This window comes from Epargyreus clarus, unplaced genomic scaffold (genome assembly GCF_041222505.1).
Source record: "Epargyreus clarus isolate Ecla_fem2 unplaced genomic scaffold, WU_Ecla_fem_2.2 ptg000023l, whole genome shotgun sequence".
NCBI lineage: Eukaryota > Metazoa > Arthropoda > Insecta > Lepidoptera > Hesperiidae > Epargyreus > Epargyreus clarus.
In genome coordinates, this window is record NW_027332230.1 from 10,600,106 (window position 1) to 10,616,622 (window position 16,517).

Consider the following 16,517-nt stretch of genomic DNA (forward strand, 5'->3'; position numbering starts at 1 on the left):
GATGTATGTGAAAAAAATCCTTGCTCTTTATATATTAAAAAGCTCTAGTATGTCCTATATTTATGAAACTTATTTTATTTAAAAGCTTACAACAATATGTAAGAACTGCTATATATTTTTCCGGCAATATGACGACAGCCTCAGATCTAACTTAAAAACTCCTATAAGAAGCAAATTACTAAGAAGTAGAATAGTTTAACTGACCTGCCCTTTTAGATGAATTAGAAGTAACCAGAATTTAGCATCATTGAATTGTAGTGAATACAGTAAAAAATGTTCGACTTTGTTTAAAATAATTTTCACCCAATACTTAGTTGAATTTTGTTAAATAAAAGTAAATAAATAAATAAAAGTATCGCTTTCTATCTATCTTTCTATCTTTCAATTCTATCGTATTTATCGCAGTTCATCACTAACACATATTCTATTATTTCTTAACACTATATAAATACAAAAGTATAACTAAATATTTGAAACATCACAAAACAAAAATCCCCACTTAATTGTGCTCGATTTTTCTAGCTTTTAACTAAGCATACTGCGTAAGGTAAACGAGGCATGAAGACAGTGCCTCCAAGCCATGCTGCTCGCCTGTTGATAGACTTTCGACCTCACAATAAGTGTTTTCCGTAAACTCGCATCTGGAAAATATCACTTCCTTCATACTAGACAACTTTTACACTCGACTTCATAACTCTTATTAGTAATGTTACCATGTGGAAAAATGTGTCAAGATATTAATTATCGTTTTATTTATTCGATTTAAAATGTCAGTACATGTTTCAACATATTCTCTTTTTAAAGAGGTAGCAAAAGCCTGCCGTCCACCTGATGGTTATTGGTAACTGCCGCCCATAGACATCTTTTGTCAGTCTAAGTAATAGAATATATCATTGGGTACCCCACAGATAAATTGGTACTCCCGATAACTTATTTAGAACGCCACGAAGAGTATTTCCCTCAACACACCCTTTTAACTAGAACACTCATCACCATTTTGTTGTGCAGGTGTAAAAGGTGTGGCGGTGATGTCTACGGAAACAAACAGCGAAGAGTTCTACGATCTTTAAATCCTACCTTTTCTCTGTTCAAGTTTCATCTTATTATACTAACTCTATAGCAGTTGTAAAAAATCGAAAGTAAGTTTACCTAAAAATGTAATATTTAATAATAAATCATGTTACTTTAAAGTTACCTAATAACTGTGTTATACCCGGCAGGCGCGTCAATAAACATGACAAAATAGGCCCATAATAAATATGGAATAGGGTTTCCAATCAAGTCTACTTCGCGCCCCCCTGCCCGCCCCACCGCGCTAGGTGAATCCCATAGACTTAAGCAGTTTCAGATATGACGGATTTATTACACTTTTTTTTTATATGTTTGAGCCTAACGATAAAGCAGACGTACCTGATGGTCAAATAGTTCCTCGGAGCACTCACCACACATAACACATAAAAAACACGCAAAAATGTGTGAAAAGTAGCAAAACTATTATGGTTCCAGCGGCGGAGCATCACGTTAAGGCCTTTTTCTAGCATTAGGCTTTCTTCGTTTCGGTAGATGCGTGTGGATGCATAATCCTCAGAAGTGGCAACCGCATATGTGAACGACTTTAGCTAGAAGCCCTGTTCTATTTGAACTTGATTACAGATGTACACGGGCGGCAGTAGTAATTACATATCAGATCGACTATACGCTCGTTTGCTACTTAACTATTATTTTAAGAAAACTTATATTTAATGTAATAAAATCAAAATGATTACAACCTTTTAATGTATTCAACGGTTGCCTTTGTATGATGTTGTTGTAATATTTTCGTAGCAATTCTCGTAGCATCGTAGCGCATGGAGAGGCGTCGGGCGAGCGTACCTTGCCCGCATAATATAGACAACGCAGGCGACGCCTTCGGGACAAATTTTTAAATTGCCTCCCAGCCTTACAGACGTCGAGCACAGCTCATTGCCGCCCCGTCTAATGCAGTTACACCTGTTTATTTGGGCTGCTGACCAGCTTTTCCTTTTTTTGCTAATATACCGTTTAGATTTTTTCTTCTGCATTAAACACGCAGACGAATGTCAGTTCCAGTTGAGAACATATATATAATCGTCCCTAATTTCTGTCCCACTGCTGGGCACTTTTCAAGTACGAGTAGAAGGGGTTTACGGCGTAGTCCGCCGCTACCAAGTATGAATCGATAGTTTTCACATAACTTTAAGAACTTTTTAAAACATATTTTTATATACCCAAAACATATTTATTTAAAGTTTTATTTTTCCGTACTTTGGGTGCAAAATTCTTAGACATTAATAGATACATTTCTATTTCTTACGGGTAGCAAATACTAAGATAGTAAGATAAAATATAGTAAGCATAATAAACATAAGTATAATGTACTACTAATTAATTAAACAAGGAAATATACTCTAACATAATTTATTATAAGAATAGTATTAAAACGAGTAATACCTCAAGAGGAAAACAGAGAGGAAAATATAACACCTACTTAGATAAAATAATTGACTATAAGAAAAGTAATAGTCAATAAAATAAGGATAATATGCTATAAGCCCGGTAATACAAATAGTATTTTCGCGAAATTCATTTATATGTTTAATATTTCGATTGTTTGGGGTAGGTACTAAAAATAATAAAACAGTTAAATTCAAAAGTGTACATAATGACGATTCGAGCATCACAAAAAATATTCATAATCTGGCTACATATATATAAATATATAAATTATAAAATAACGCTTTCCTACTCATTGCACTAGTATTTTTCGTGTGTTGTCGGTGCCATAGATACCTTTTAAACCTCCGCCCAGCATGAAGACCGCTCTGCTACGCAGATCGTTAATTCGTACAATATTCTTGCTGAAGTATAATTTTCACTTATCAGATATCGTATTCATATTTTAAATTCAATACGTCAGACACTCACTGACAGTTTGAAACGTTAACTGCAAAATCTGCTGTTCAAGTAAATGTAACACATAACTGCTCCACTATTCAGCTAGCGACAGGTAGGTGCACTGTTAGCTTACTGTGACAGGGCGTCGCTGTCAGAGTTGCAGAGACAATGGCACAATAGAAACGGCCCGATAACAGAAACTACATCAAGATTAGAGAAGAGGCTACAACTTCGTATCATTGCTACATTTGCTTTGCCTTTACACTGATACAAACTCATATGGTTAGAATATTACGTTATATGAGCATCTACAATTTTTGATGGTGGTAGAACACTTTGTGATTCGACTCCGAAGGCACCACCGCTACACGTATTACTGCCAAATAACATCAGTATCAAGCGCTGCCGTGTTCTGGTTTGAATGGTGTGGTAAGGTAGCTATACTTATCCGAGGCGTTCCAAATTAGTCCTCAGGACTCTAAACTTATCTAGGGTTAATTACAGATGTCTATGGGCGAAAGTCACTAATCATTAGATGGACTCATTGCTACTTGTGTATCTAAACAAATATATACAGACATAGAACGTGTCATACACGTGCCGTGACAGACAAAATCATATTGTTCCATACAATATTTCGACAGGCACGGCCCGTGTAGGCTGTGGACGGTAAATCTCAATACAGTATTCAACACAAGACTATTTGTATATAATTCCTCGCCTGCCTGTGCTCTATTTTATTTAAGAGATGAGATCCGATTACCAATTAACAGTTCTTATGCAATGTAACTTAAGTCTTCATTTCAGTCTTCGTAATTGTCCGATCACTTTTCAGACTCACAATAGCGCTTATTTTAACCTGCTTTCCTTTATTTACCTTTTCTTACATTATATATTTTATTATCTTCTATACAAAGTGCATAAAGTAATATGTTACTCATAGTTTAAGAGGTTTCTATAAAAATAAATAACTATACTGAATTACGGTGCGGGCATGTATAACATATTGCAAATTATTTCGTTCTCTTAGTGTATATTATTATTTACCTAATTTGTGAATTGATCAATTATCGTAATAATAATAATTAATAATCAATTATTTTCTTTTTCCTTTTGTTGTTGATGGTTTTATAACTATTTAAGGTTTTTATTTGTAAAATTACTTTTCATACTATGTGTATCTATGTATGTATGTTTCTATTAATATTATGTTTTTTACATAATATTAATTGATGACATTTCATTTACAAACATTAACTCTCATAATGTGTGGCAGCTTTTTATATATATGACTATAGCAAAAAAATATAGAGGGACAGTTCTGTTACAAAGCCATTTTTCGAAAGCAAAATACATTGAAAACACCTGACGCTACATGAATACGACAGTCTTCATTAAAATTAAATAAACGAAAGCTTTTTCATCCCAATGATTAAAAACATGTATACAAATATTATTTTACATCTTTTATAGTGAAAATGAAAATTTTGCAATTTTTTAAATCCTTAAAGTATTTAAAAATACACATTGCATTACCTGCAAAGACCTCAATAACATCATAATTACTTATTTTGGTCATTGAAATTAATATTATGTAAAATTAATTATTGTTCTAATATTATTAAAATCAAACGAAAATTTCGGTAACAATAAAATTAAAAGAAAACTAGTGGAAAACAAGTTCATTGACCTGTCTCCGTACCTACCTGCTGTTCTCAGAACGAAAACAATATTTGGCTAAAGAAGCGTGTGTGTATTCGAATTCATATTTACATAATTCAGGTTGGCGCCGCAATGATTCCGCGTAGTTCTGTAATACACAAAATGAACGTATCCCAAGATCCCGCTTACAAATTGAGCTCTGGGGTCCTATTCTGTACATGTCGCGGCTCATTCATTATACGTATAAGAATATGTTTTTTTGCAAATTATTCATATAAATTCATAATACATATTAAGGTTCGTTTTAAAGTACACACATTTAACGTGGAAAACATGGGCCGTGCCAGAGAAGATAATATCTTTACAATAGATATTCATTAACTCGTACGAGCATGTCTACAGTAACACCTTCAGACATTGATAGACACATACAATAGAAAAAAAATGTATGTGTCTAGCACGCTCAACGTAAATTGAATTGAACTCATTCTTTTTGAAGTGTGCAAAAAAGATTCTTACAAAAAAAAACAAAATAAATTCCGTAAATATTTATATGCAAATAATTAACCTTTAGTACCTAAAAACGACTTTGCGTATTTCTTTGGTTTCATCCGTAAAAATAAGAACACTGTATTTTAAGCTCAACAATTGAAGTATATAACAATTTGAATATAACAATTTATCTTTATTAAAAGCACAATCATAGAATAGTCACTTGCGGCCCATTGGGACGGTTGGGCTGAATGGAGCGCGCATACTAATTCGTGGTCGTTCGAGGAGCATTCAAATAGCAACGGAGCCAGGCTTACCGGGGATATGTGAGACGGGCCCCAAGATTTAGTTTACAACTTAGATTACGAACGCTACTCGTGGTCAAGAATTAAACAAGTAATGGTGCTCGGCCCTCGGTCCCCAACCAACAATTCATTTGAGGGATTTCAATTAGTTGTGTTTTACCGGTCACGCAATCAAAGGGGATTATAGAAGTGTTTTGATTTGTTTGCACGTTTGAAATATACGTGCTTTATAATTAGGTTATTAGTGTTCCACTGTTCGACTCAACCAGATAGGGAGTTTTGGTTTTAGTAACGGAGTATTTGTATCGATTTGTCGAAATTACGGCAAATTAATGTTTATTTATTTTTTGCCCGCTAATGCTTTTTACGATTTTTTGTTACGACAAAAAATGTTTTATTTTATCTAATATTGTTCTAAATTTTATTTATTTGTTTTAATTATTTTTATTCGTCTATTTGATCGTATTTTCGTCTAAGATAAAGAAATATTTAAGTAGGTATACAAAAATGTACATAGTGATGAATGTTAATATTGGAGATTTTTGAAGATTTTAAAGCGATCTATACCTGTCTTTTTTATATTTAAGGAATAGCAGACGAGCATGCAGTCCACCTGATGGTAAGTGGCTACTGCTGCCCATGGACATCTGTAATCAACCCCAGATAGGATTAGATATTCCAACCCGAGGGCGGCCACTGATGCGCCGCTACCCCTGAGGACTAAGCTGGAACGCCTCGGAAAAGTCTGTCTCGCCTAACACTGCTGTTATTAGGTAGAAATAGGTGTGGCGGTGGTGCCACCGGAGTCGAACTACAAAGGGTTCTACCACCTAAAATGTCTCCATGAGAGCTTACGTATCATAAGTCAATACAAATGTATTTAAAGTCTATTAAAAGTAAGTCTATTATAATCTCGAGATTTTTATATTCGCTAAAATAAAAAAAATATTGATAAAAGATACAAATATAATTCTATGATTGCTTTAAAATGTAATTTATCTTACAGAAACGTCTGGGTAGGGAATTCCACAATGTAACCGCATGAACAAACGGAGAGAGAAACTGAGGTTTGGTGGGAAGGATATTCAAAGGAGATCTACGTGAAACCGGCAGGATTCAAATGAAGGGTATAACGCAGTAAAAACCGGAACACTACCAATTTTCTACCGATCTCTAAATATAGTAGAATCATTTTAAAGTATTTGTTTCAAGGGACTCTTTGCCTTGGATAAAAAAGATTTTGTAAAAAAAAAACTTAGTAAAACATACCTCCTTCTTTTTTGATATCGGAAAAAGTAAGAATATCGAGGTTATTTCTAAATTCAATACTCTATTATTACATACTAATGACCTTTAAAGAACTGTCTGAGTTCGATTATAAAAATACGGTAGAGCCGCACCTACTCAATTGCGGTTCAAAGCAGTATTGTAGGCGTCCTCTATTGTCGTATAAAGAATGGAATAAAAATATACATACGACTGTACCGCTAAGATACGGTGTAACTTATTATTTATTTATTAAGCTTTATTATAAGGCTAGTGGTTACAAAGGGCGAACTTAATGCCTAGTCGTATTCTCCACCACTTTAAACAAAAACGCTTTCTACACTCACAGCCCCACACTAGGATTCCTTGTGTCGTGGGTGCCATGGACACACACAGAGACAAATACACAAACACCCAGACCCAGAAACAGAAATCTAAATTCATCATTCAGATATCTGTCTGGCCGGGGATCGAACCCGGGACCCTTTGCGCGTCAGACCGGTATGGTGACCGCTCCGCCACGCGGGTCGTCACTTAAACCTTGTTAATGAAGAAATGTTTGGCGTGTGGGTGTTATATAAAAGTAACAACTGTTTTAGCCGATCGTCATTGACCTAAGAAGTTACAACATACTAAAAGAACTTGTACTTTAAAAATTTGCTTTTTCATTATCACAAAAATACTTCTTTCATCTATCTTATATGCGTGTTAAATGTTAACTTTATATAATCTCACCTTAATCTCATATTTCCACTTAGCTTGATCAAAGCTGAAGGTAGAACACTTTGTGGGTCGACTCCGGCAGCAACACATATATTTCTGTCTCTTAACAGCAGTGTTAAACACTGCTGTGTTCTGGTTTGAAGGGTGTGGTAAGAGAGACATACTTTTCCGTGCCGTTCCAGCCTTGTCCTCAGGAGTAGCGACGCATCTGTGGACGAACTCAGGTAGGAATATCTAATCCTATCTGGGGTTGATTACACATGTCCATGAGCGGCAGTAGCCACTTACCATCAGGTGTACTGCATGCTCGTCTGCTACTCTCATATTATAAAAAAAAAACAATTGAAATATTGCCCAAATCTCATTCTTATACCAAAGGATTTGTTTCTCTGATAGCTAAAAGTTAAAATAAAGTATAATGTTACAATATATTTCAATTTAGCAGTGAGGAAATCCAAAAACCTACCTCTGGCCAATTAACAAAAATCCTGGCCCGAGAATAAATTTACACTTTAATCCAGTCCCAGTCCTATAAACAAATAATTAGAATTGCAAATTAGGTAATTCGCAATTTGACAAATTCACGACGTTTCTTCTTCTTTAACACCAATATTAATTTACACGTGTATTTATTTTTGATGTAGCAAACGAGGTTATTGCCACCCACATGACCATTGTTATTATTTGATATCATACACCTGCTCCCCATGGGCATATAAGTTTCTCCCTCTTTTTTATCTCGTTCTAAAAAAATATGTAAAACAAGTAAGTACAGTTTTCTTTTAATCGGGTTATTTAGTGCCCCAGAATGGCAAATTACCATCTACCATATCCATATCCATATCTATAGTATCCATTTACCATCTACTCACTGCTACTAAAAAGACTCTTTTATGCGGAGAAGATTATAGATGTCCATGGCCGACCACTTACCATCAGAGGGATTGCATGCCCGTTTGCTGTTTGTAAAAAAGTAAGATATTAAGTCTTAACCCTCAAGTCTTAAATATAACATCTCACATACTGAAAACGCGAAGAATTTCAGCGTTAAAACTATCGTCTCGAGCCTGAAAGCGTTACCTGTTGCGCGTCCGCTCGCGCTTCGTCCCACATCCCGCGGACGGAAGCTTACAGCTCACTTATTTTCTTTTTGTATTGCATTTACGTTTCAGATTAAAAGATCCAATCGCCACCCCAAGCGCTCGGGCACACTCGTGTGGAACCGTAAGGCTTCGCTGGAGTGCATGTTGCCTGATTGGTTGGCACAGAAGGGGGTGAGTGATGACGCGTTCGAGGGAAGTTTTCGCGCTGGAAAATCAGTTGTGGTTGCGGGGTTAAGCGGCGCGGTCGCGCGCTAACATCCGTCGGTCGGTCGCCGTGAGTCGCCCGCCTCGAGGGTAAGTGAAAATTTCATTAAATTAAAAAGCAATTTTACTGGAGAAGTCGGGGTTTTACTCGAATTTTAGAGGCCGCAGAAGAATTTAATTTTCTCGACGACGCTTAAAGAAGAATTAATTTTCTATTTAGTTATTTGCCGATCAGCGTCGAAAAGTATCTCGATCTCCGAAAGAAGGTGGGTAAAGTGATTAATATTAAGTTTTCACATCTGAATACATATTTCAACATCTCTAGTTCAAAGGTAAGTTTCGGCAGTTGAATTCGGTTAATTTAAAACTCCGAAGTCAGCCGGCGGCAATGTTTAAACTGAACTGAACACCTTAATATCGCATATCAATTAAAATTAAAAAGGAAAAATTATGAGTACGGTATTACAGTCATGTGGGACCACGCCCATAAAAGCAAAGTATTATAAAATGGGATATTTTCAATAATTCGCTCATATTACATTTTTAACAGCTAATAATTAAGGTAATAATCTTTAATTCTTAACGTCCGTCTTCACGAAATTTATTTTTCAGTATAGTTGATCGAACGGAGAAGCGACGGAACGAAATTTTGACTAATTTAAGTAAACGGCCTTAAATTCCTTTAAATTTTAGCAACTTGTTGAACGAACTAAGTAAAGTATATCTAAAAAAGAAACTTTTGAATAGTTGGTGACCTAATTAAAATTCAATTAGGACATGTACAAGTATATGCAGAAATTTGAATTCACCTATGTATATGAATTATTTTTTTTGCCTTTTTAAAAGTTTCAACCTATTTTAAAAAGAGCGTATAGGATATTCACACTACCTACCAAAATAAAGGTTATTTCACAATTTTAGGGAACGTAATAAATCGAAAAATTAAAAAGATGAATTAATTTCTAATACAAATTTATTTTTTACAATCAAATGTGCCTTTATTTTCGAACCCGGCGCTTCAGTGTGAGAAGCCGAAATTCATACACGAACAACTTACCTGCTCTTAGGAATACAAGTTTTAATAAATTATACAAAACAAAATTTAATAAAAACACAATTTATTTCTATGCATGAAACAATTTTTTTATGAAGATAAAAAAAATATTATAACATACAAATAAGCTCAAAGAAAATTAAAGTTGCAATGTAAGATTAAGCCAAGAAATAACATATTTTAAATTTTAAAAAATATATATATTTCTTATACATACTTATATCGGCTCTTCTATCTTTATTTCTAGGGGTTGAACAGTGTACGTACTCGTATGTGGCAGTTGATTGAGATATCTGCACCTCACGAGCCTATCACTTACTTCTCGTAAGTTCTCATTTACCTTATTACAGAACCTTTTTCATTGTTAGGGCCAATATTATTGATAACGAGTGATATTTAGTTGCTTTGTTTGAACTATTCAGATTTAGGCTCCGTTTGTGTCACAGACATTAAACGTATCAGACACGGACGATATTAAACAAAGTCTTATATTTCTATACTTAAAATATTTCATCAGGCACGGGCCCTGTCTGAGCGGCTGTGTTACGGTAAATATAAAAACGTTAATACACATTGTATAGAAGAAAAATAATATACTTTTCGCTACAATAGATGGAGTCTTAAAATTTTTACTCAATATGGCTAACTGTGGTCGCTAAAATTACAAATACTAAAAATAAAAAAGTTAAAAAAGGAAAAGCGATCTACCATAAAACCAATCAATGTTATCCGGCGCTTTAAAATAAAAAATAATATACTTCTATTGTATTAACATTAATAAACTAGCCGTATTTGCTACAAATAGACATTTTATTTGTACTCTACGGTACTGTTTGTCCTACTGTATTGTCATGCAGTAATGAAATATTGTTTGATGGTAAAGAGCCACTTCACGGCCGCTACACAAACTCGCCATTGCGATCTCATTAGTCCAACAAAATAAGCGGTTATTAAGTTGAACAATAACTCTATTTTTACCACGCTTTTATTATGTCTATATGTACCTATGTATGTATGTAACGGAATCTTTGAACTCGATTCTTACCTACTTTGAACGGTCATTTTATTTCAAAATTTTGAACCATTATCAAGAACCGATAACGATATACAATTTTAATAATTTTATCCCGTTGTCCTTACTAGGATCATCATTATTAACGATTTTCGAAGCGATTTTCGAGCGCCTTACTTTTTAGTTTGATTAACTATAAAAACGTGGTTTTTATTTATTTTTTGATAAATTATTATATGTCGTGTGCTTCGCTCGCAGCGCCGTCCACGTTGTAGTCATTATATTTTTTACCGGGCTGCGGAGGGTAATGTTTTCGAGCGTATGTATGCCCCGCATGTGTCGCTGGTTGACTTCATTTTAAAGTAGTCGGTTTTTTTTTTATAATTCTCTAGTTGCAAAACAAACCCAAAACTTTTGTGCCTAAAACTTGTTTTAATAATATAAAAGTAGCGAATCAGACTGAATTCCAACTAATATTAAGAGGTCATTGTCGTCCTTGGACATTTAAAATCAAACCCAGATAAGATAGGAGTCTATTACGGTAGCCCACATATGTTGCGATCTCTGAGAATTCAGTTGAAATGCCTCGTATATATGTCTATTTTACCTCACCTTATTTGGACTATTTGGACTAATAATGCTATTTATAAAAACGATACTACAATATATTAAGAAAATCTACGGCCCCATAGTATCCCGTCGGCATCTTGCGAATTTCAAATACAATCTTTTGTGCAATAGTTTATCTGAAATCAAAATTTTTATTTGAGAAATGAAAGTGAAACACAAAAAAGTTTAACACAACTTTAGGATAAATTTGTTAAAAATTTTCGTGCAGTTTAAATTAGTTACAATATATGAAATCAAACCTAATTCAAATCAATGATGCTTCTATAGTCCAACTTATTTGAGGTACCATTTCTATGACTTCCCAACTGAGACCTTATGTTGGACTTGATATTATACTTATTTCGTTATTACGGGCCGAGGATCTACGATTGACTTAGCTCAGACTTCAAAAGCAAGTTTGAACAACTAGAACATTATCCCTTTTATGTGTTTTAATATGTAGGTTCTATTTGCAATTGTCGCATGATACACACTACACATCATATTTCATTAAAGCTTTGACAGATGACATTTTATGAAAAAGAGGTAAAATAAAATCATTTGTCCATCTGTGACCCTAACTTCTAATGAAGGTACCGCTCTGCGGTACTTCGCGGTCGTTACGCACATGGCCCTTATTCCGTTTAGGTAATTATGTTCATATATTATATACTGGTATATATGAACTTTGAACATCATAAACTCTTTTTACAAGCTTTTTTATACAGTACTGAAGTGTCATCTTATATATAAAATTCTCGTGTCACAGTGTTAGTTACCGTACTCCTCCGAAACGGTTTTACCGATTTTCACCAAATTGTATATACATATTCAGTAAGTCTGAGAACCAGCTACTATCTATTTTTCATACCCCTTAGTGATAAGGGTTGTTCTCCCTTAACATTTTTTTATTGATATGGCAACACTACATTTGCTGGGTCAGCTAGTTATATTATGTAATTCAAAATTGCGTGGCTTTGAACATTGTAACATCGAAATATATTATTTCTGACAATTTGTGGGCCAACCCAAAATAAAGACAAATCATATGATTTGATTAAACACAACGATAGAGCAAACTTTTATTACATATAAGCATGAAAATATTTAAAAATCTAAAGAAATTTAAAACTTAGGGGAGATATTTTGATGAACAACATAACACTCCACATTTCTTACGAATAGTTTTTTAATAAGTTGATAAAACTTACAATGCACCTCGCACATCAAATTACCTTTATAGTCCCCACTTAACAAAGTCAAAAGACAAACATTGAAGACTTAAATCGTAGGTACGTAATATCGCCATATTTGATTTGCGTTTCGAAATTTTCTGTTTACTTTTTAATGAGTTTTGACGATTCCACAACTTCGTGTGATTTGAAACCAATCAAACTTTTTCGTATTAGCCGGCAGCTCTATGAAATAACAGGATATTCTGAAATTACAAATTATTAGGGAAGTTACCTTTGTTCATATAAAAAACGTTAATATTATCATTATAAATACGCTATTATTCAGATGCTGGACACGGGTCACTTTTTAGAATAGGAAAGGTTTAGGGCCTTATTTGACGACTTAAGCGGAAAAGAGAATTAAAACACTTTTAAGAACATTATGAAGCTTTCTCTAAGCTTTTACTTGATTCCTTTCATCGCATGGTTAATAAAAGAATTCATGGAGTTGATGATCTTCCGCGTACTTCACGCAGGAAGAACATCCAGGAAGAACCCTTTTAAAAACTGTCTTTTGTTTTAAAAATGACAACAGTCTTTTAACTAGATTTTCATATTCTACGCGTGCGCATTCTTTGAAATAAAAACGGCAATTCTGCTCGTACCCGGCGGCGGAATCATAACGCTTCGTAAGGTCTAGAATTGTGACAAGAACATACGATTTTAAACTATATCATCGCCTATTTACATTGTACTGAGTACTGTAACTTAATTATTCTTGTAAAGTGTAAATGGTAATGACTGGAGCCACTACCGTGGACCCCCGATAATATGAGAAGTTTGAATATGCCTCTTACATTTTATTAGGAAACTTAGAAAGCATTTAATTAAGCACTTCATACATATATTTCTTGCAATCCACCATTAAGTCAGCCAGAATAATCCAAACGGAATGCAAGTATCAAAAATACTCGCCTAACCCTTTACACCCGAAGATTTTTTTTCGCAATTTCCGATTCAAAACGTTTATTACGGCTTTTTATATAGCTTAAGGGATCCACAAAAAATACTAAAAAAAATCCAGAGTTTATACGTAATCCAGAAATCGACCCGCACGATCGTGGGTCTCCGGTGGGAACTGTCACACTCACGATCGTGAAAATTGCAAAAACATTTAGTTTTTTATCAAAAAATATTAGAAAATTAAAACAATTTGGAGATATTTAACATCACTGTCTTTATTTTCATTAGTCTTTATAAAAAATCTGTCTTGGCAATGAAACCTAAACTACGTAATTCTATGAAAATCAACATTCTTCTTTCTTCCGTTATTGCCTCCGTCTTAAATCTAGGTCTCCAAGGCGTAGGTATTCTTGGCTAGGGAATACATCCAATGATAATGCAGATGGAGAAAACTTTAGCCATATCTATTGCAATTAAATTAAGTTTTCGACCGGTTCTTCTTAGATAATATAAATTTGTGCATCTGGTTACATATCAAGAGCCTCATAATTAAAATATTAAGAAAAATATTTCTTTGGAAACTTTACTGGAGATGTTGGTAGGGATGTGTAGACCTTTTCAAGACAGAAAACGAATTCTTTTCCAAGCTATTTTTCGATGTGTTGGACGTGAAGATGCTCGGCGGCGAGAAATTTCTAGGGATGATTTTAAAGTAGATGGTTGAGGTTCAGGCTCAAGTTCCAGATCCAATTCTAGGTCAGTTTCTATTTGAGGGTCTGCATGTGCTTCTGGATCTGTTTCAGGGCACAATTCTTCAAATTGAAACTCTTCTTATCTATTTGGTTGAAGCTCTTCACTTTCATGAAGATCTTCAATGTCCGATACATTTCTCCTCACTCCGCACTGGCAAAATCTGATCGTCATTTAAATGTACCCCTAAAATTGAAACAAACAAAATTGATATTGACGAAACTTACACATAACTGGTAATAGCAATAAAAGCATTTTCATCAAACGTTATTCTGCACCAACAACCGTAGGCACACGATCGTAACAGTTGAAATTTGCAACCTAATTGTATCTAAATTGCAAGTTAATCGAATAAACTACTAAATTCCACGTATTTAGTGTTCTTTTAGCTTTCAAATTAGCTATAATTAATAATAGATACAAAACATTTAATACCAAAAATAATTATATACCTGTGACAGTGCGCGGGTCGAAAAAATCTGCCATCTTCGGACGAGTCCCTAGCACAACTGACCGCCTACACCCCGCTCACTTAGCCGGTAGCACGTGCGATACTCTCCTCACGATCGATCGGCATCGGTTGCGTTTCGAAAAATAAGAAGCTATCACGTGGGAATTTTTTTAAAGTGAAACTCACGCTCATATCATCTCGGGTGTAAAGGGCTAACTTTCGACGTACATTTGCGTAGATATTTGATTGATGGATCTCGCTATCTCGCTACCATTTAGACACGTACTATTCAGCGCAAAATGCAATATGAAAAGCCGGTACAATATTGACGTGAATAGTCCACGTCGCCATGGCGCGTAATGACACGCGCGGTTCGATTCAGTCACTTTACCTTGCAAAGTGAGTTATAACTCGGTACTGGATTTCATAGCAGATTGTCCTGACTACACCTTTTGTAATCCTAACTCCCTAATAGAATATTGTGAATAGTTCTGCAGTGAATATATAGTCTGTTCTGTATTGTGATTAGCTGTATATAGGAAATGAACAAGACAAATAAAATGCCGTTGCCAAAATAAAATCATGTCTACAGTGTGGAATGAAATGAATATGTTCAGTTCTTTTTCAATTATATTTCCCTAAATGAAAATGGGAGTGTCCAACAGTATTGAATAAAATTAAAGTTCTATTTACGTATCAACAGACGTATAATATGCCGGTTTGACACAGTGGGTTCTGGACACGATTCCGGGCCAGCCTTTTAACTTTAGGCGGATAACTAAAGGTTTACACTGTTAATAAAAATAATATAGTTATCTGAAGTTCCTTCACAGTTATAATTAATCCCTCACATTTCAAGCTAAATAGAACTTATTGACTTGTGAAATTGAAAAATCCTTATTCATTTCAATTTCAAGAAAATCATAATTTAGCCGAAATACCTTAAAAAGTTAATTTCCCTTTGCAACATCAGCATTTTAATTCACTTAGCAAGTTTAACAGTATCGGCGTCAGGTTGTGGACACGTACGGCGTACGGCCAGTGTGACGTGGTGACGTGTTGACGTGTACCGGAGAGCGCCACGTCACGCACGTAGCTTTGAAGCCCTGTTCACTGTCCGTGATTGACTTTACCAAAGGCGCATAGAACATTGAGCTATTGGGCATTGAGCGCGTTTGATACTCGTAACGTCACTGATGTAGGCCTCTGTAAAATGTTCGTAAACGATAAGAGACATCATTTTGATTGCATAAGGAATTAAAATATATCTACAATGATTTACCTATCTTACTAGCAAATAACAGAAATACCGATAGGTACGTATATTCTACAAGAATCATAAAATCTCATTTAGGTACATTTGAAATGTACTAAAAATGGATTTCATTTTGTTTTTATTTTATTTACTATATTAATGTATCACATACCTATAAAAAATCTTAAACAATTTATAAAAATGTGACGTTATTCGCAATTAAATTGAAATTAAAATGCAATTCATTTTTATGTAATAAAGGAAATATATATTTTACAAATGGATAGACAATCCGATATCGGATCCGTTTATTTCTAATCCGATTTATTAATCCTTAATTATCCGTAAATTTATGTAATCGTTTGTTTACTTTTCAAACGAAGTATTACAAAAATGTGTGCTTTTGATGCTGCTAAAATTGTTCTCAACAAACAACCGATTGTGTTTATCCCCAATCCATTATCGATAACAATTGGTATTGTAGTAGTGCCCATGTTAAAAGCCCTGCGGTTATTGAAATAAGGGCATTTAATCAGGCCAATTAAATTAAAGTCACATATTATTTTAAGCTTTCATATAA

The 16,517-nt window shown here is 34.4% G+C and overlaps 1 long non-coding RNA gene across 1 annotated transcript; it reads right to left on the reverse strand.

The window, feature by feature from the left end:
* Positions 1-13,738: 13,738 nt before the first annotated feature.
* LOC140751902 (uncharacterized) lies at positions 13,739-14,892 on the reverse strand. The gene is made up of 2 exons (XR_012103396.1): positions 14,684-14,892; positions 13,739-14,417 (listed from the first exon to the last, which is right to left on the reverse strand). It is a non-coding gene; the product is annotated as an uncharacterized LOC140751902 (long non-coding RNA).
* Positions 14,893-16,517: the final 1,625 nt, after the last annotated feature.